Below are 4346 nucleotides of genomic sequence, written 5' to 3' on the forward strand. Positions count from 1 at the left end.
TTTTTGAGGAATGAGATCACATTTTTAGGAAAATGTTGTCAGAAACTAACAAGTCTTTAATTTAAATTTACCTCTTTTATTCTAATAATTCCCCCCCCCCTTTGTCCTACTCATTTCTTCTCTCCGCCTTAAGGACTGCCTCCCTTTAATCTGATGGTAGTTTCAAGAATGAGCGGTATCTGGAACTTACCCAGAGCTGATCCTCCTATGACTGTTCAGAGGCTTTTAATCACATGAAAGGAGATTGCTCAGCCTTCTCCTGTAGGGCAGCTGGTAGACTCGAGCTGCTTGTTTTGGGGATTGTAGCACAGCTTCTTACCACAAGGCCCCTAGATCTCCCTATCTAATGCTTAGGAGGAGGTAGAATTTACTATGACAAATTTGCTGGTCTAGTGTTAGAAGTTGCAGTGTCAAGACTAAGGCATGCGATTCCAGTCTACAAGCTACACCACAGGAAACATATGGGCAATCTTCTCCTGTGCAATTTAAAGCCTCGGGTCAACTATGAGTCAGTCTTGACTCTACAGTATGCAAAAGAGCAAACATTGAATATAAGTTGCCACATCAGAGCAAACTTTCTGTGATGGCGTGATATACACCCATAGCTCACTTACGGACTATCCCATTATCAAGCACTTTGCATTTAGAGTAGTGTGTGAGTATTTTGTGCATTTTGTGCAAAAGTTTGGCAGTAATGACAATTGAACACGTAGGTGCAAGACAAGCATTACAGCTAAGATTACATGATTGCTTGGCTGGCCGTCTTTCTCGGTGGCCTGCCAGTTGGACAGTGATGGGCTCTTCCATTTCACGATCTGATGTGGCCATGCTCCATTTCCCATAATGCCAATTTTCACATAACAACCTGGTCTTTGGAACCTAACCATGCTGCCAAGCAAGGAGTAAGAAGGTCGAGAACTTTTCCAGTAAACAGTGGCCTTCAAATGTCTGCAGATGTAAGTTTAGTTTAAGAAAAAAACAATTTTCTTTTTAAAAATTACATGTCAACTTCTGTTCTTCTGTTTAGAAAATAAAGAGTACTTTCTTGTTATGCCATTTTTGGTCTTGACAACAAGACATATCATTTCTCTATAGCTTTTGTGGAAACAGTTTGTCCATACATCAGAGAGTCAATCGGTGACTGTCAGTTGGTTCCACTCATGACGACTTCAGGTGGGTCAGAATAGAACCAATGACTGCACTTTAGGAAGTTGTTGTTGTTGTTTTTAAGTGCCGTTGAGTAGTAGAAGACTCATAGCGATCCTATGAACCAATATAACTTTCATCGTTTCCCCAAGTCCATAGAGTTTCCAGAGGCAAGCTATTTCAGAAGTGGATGCTGCTTCTGCTTCCAAGTTTGTTTTAATCTGGGAGCTCCACCAAACACTTTCCACCATGGGTAACCATTATCGTATGTAACACATCAGTGTCACAGTGTTTAGCATCACAACAAGCACGAGTTACCTCTGTACAGCAAATAGACAGACCAGTGCTATACCACTTAGAAGGATGTTTGACCAAAACCGATAAAAACCAGGCCTGAGGGCTACAGATTAAAATCACCCACCTTTGGCTTGGGAGAATAACTTTCTATCTACTAAACCAACTGAGCTCTCTCTATGCTGTTGTTGTTAAGTGATGTTGTGTCATAGATGAATCATAGTGACCCTATGAACAAAAGACATGAACCCTTGTATAACTTCCATCATTTTTACAAGTTCATAGGGTTTCCAGAAGCAAGCTATTTTAGAAGTGGATCCAACTCCTTCCAAGCCTGTTTTAATTGGGAAGCTCAACCAAACACTGTCCACCATGGGTGACCATTATCACATTTGACACATCAGTGTCACAGTGTTCAGCATCACAGCAACCATGAGTTACCTCTGTACAGCAAATGGACAGACCAGTGCTTAGAAGTAGAGCAGGCTTTTCTTCTTAAGCGGCTATGGGCGGGAGCTAATTTCCCACCTTTTAGTAGTTGAGTATATGAAACAGCTTTACGGGCCAGGGACTCTTGATCATTTTAATTATTTCATTCCAAGCAGCCAACCTAACTTTGAATGTAAGGTTGTTATTTTGGTCTGTCACCTAAATACTGGAAGACTCTGACCGAGATGGATTGACATAATGACAGCAACAATGGGCCTGGACATGATGGAAGGCATGAGAATGGCCAAGGAGAAGGCAAGGTTTCCACCTGCTGTTTATTGGTTTTCTGTGAGTTGTAGTTGACACTATGATACTTAAAACAACCGAAGTCATAAACTTCCTCCTCTTCTTCTTCTTTTAAAATTTAAACTAAGATGAAAATAAGCATGGAAACATCTCATCCTTTAAAGAAATAGTAACTTATTTACTGTGATGAAAAGGTAAAATGTGGTAAAATTCCAAAGTAACATCTCATAAGGTAGAGCTACCGGGTATTTTAAATGCTCACAGAACCCTGAGGGAGAGAAATAGTTGGCAGCAATGGAGGAAAAAGGAAAGAGAACACAGGTGACTAGTTCCTGACTAAGACCATTCCAGTCATCATCCCTTCCTCACTCCATTAACATGTGAAAAGTGGGAGAAAAATAGATCATCGAATGACTCATTTGAACATTATGAGGTTAAGCACATTCTCTTTTTATTCAAGGTCAATTATTATCCTAAATGATCCTTTCCATGGACCTTTGAAATTTGGATTCTTCACCCAGAAGCAGAAAACCTAGAAATAGATTGAAGTGGATGAAAAAAACCCTAAAGAAACAGTAACCAAATTTTCATTTTCAAGCAATAACAAGAAAGTTCCATTTTAGTCTATTCCTTTCAAATCCTGAAAGATTTTTAAAAGTTCTTATATTATTTTTTGGCCTGTGGAGAGTCTATTTAATTCTTGTTGTCTGTATTAGTTGACATTAGAAGCAGTCCCAAGAAGTAAAATGTGCTTCAATTTATTTTTAAAGGGTGCTTGAACTTCCAGAGTCACTTCCAAAGTCATTTGAGACTTCCCTTATTTTAGATTTTAAAAGAAAAAGTGACAGGTTTTACCTATTAACTTGAGGTGTGTTACTACCAGAACCTTTCGCAAATAAACACAAGCTGCATTCTACTTCCTATCAACATGTCTCTCTATTTCCAACCATTGATTTCTCTCACTTTAAAATTTCCAGCCCAATCATAAAATAAACTTACTCTGGCATGAGTGATGATATTCTATGATTCAAGACATTTATGACAGGAGTAGCTGATAGGACATACAACTTAAAAGGAACTGGTGTTCTGGGATGGCTCTTAGCATCTCAGAGGTGGAAGCCTAGGTGGCAGCTGCTGGCAGCATGTGTGAGAGACCAACTAGTCTAATCGGCCTGGGTGGCTTTCAAAGAAAGGCAGCACCATGTCAGATATAGAGAACTTGGTCGACTTGGACGTCTTGGAGCAGGATGATGAGTTTAAAGAGTTCTCTGCTGAATACTGGGCTGCTGTAGGCGAATATGAAGACGCACATGTCTGGGAAGATAACAGAAAAGATGACAATGTGGAGGATGATTTCTCCAATCAGTTATGAGCTGAAGTAGAGAATCATGGTTAGCAGATGGAGACCTCATCGCATCCAGGAGAAGGGCTGAAGCAACTTGAACTATTTCCTAGTTTCTACACAGAAAACACGGGAGAGGGCACATCAACACATTATATGCTTATTTCGTGATTTGCTTGAATTCATTTTTGGCTTTGTAGCACAAAAGAAATGTGTCGAATCACCTTGGAAAAACAACAACAATAATGAACTGATGCATTAGCTGAAACTATTGGATTTAGATAAAAGTGGGCACAGTAAATGTGTCTGTCATTTGCAAAATCATTGCCATTGAGCTAATTCCAACTCACAGCAACTCTGGATAACCATATAGTGAATCGTCCTTCCCAGGCTTCCAAGGTGTAAATCTTTAGGGAAATTGTCACATCTTTTCCTTGGAGAGCAACTAGTGAATTTCCTTCATATTTTAAAAGAATGATTATTCTTGGAACTACAAATATGGAGAGACTACAAACTCCCTTCTTAGCCACCTCTTTGACAATCATGTTCCTAAATTCTTCAGAATATCACACACTGAATCTGAGAGAAGAATCTAGTACAGAACAGAAGCCGATAAAACAGAAGTCTCTAATTGTTCTCAACCTTTAAAAAGACTGAGCTACTGAAAACAATGGGTTTGCCTGTATTTCCCTTGTACTACTTTGCTTAATTCTACCTAGTTCTCATTGCACTTTTCTTATTTATTGTCTCATTCTTGCATCATTTTTGGTTAGGTTATCAATGCATCATGTACCCATTTCCTGGATAACTGCAGTTCACCTTGTAAAAA

At 39.3% G+C, this 4346-nt stretch overlaps 1 pseudogene; it reads left to right on the forward strand.

The window, feature by feature from the left end:
- The first annotated feature begins 3376 nt into the window (after window positions 1-3376).
- On the forward strand, window positions 3377-3688 carry LOC102861170 (annotated as a pseudogene).
- The last annotated feature ends 658 nt before the right edge of the window (window positions 3689-4346 follow it).

This window comes from Elephantulus edwardii, unplaced genomic scaffold (assembly GCF_000299155.1).
Source record: "Elephantulus edwardii isolate Elephantulus edwardi_28Jun2011 unplaced genomic scaffold, EleEdw1.0 scaffold00048, whole genome shotgun sequence".
NCBI classification, from domain to species: Eukaryota; Metazoa; Chordata; class Mammalia; order Macroscelidea; family Macroscelididae; genus Elephantulus; species Elephantulus edwardii.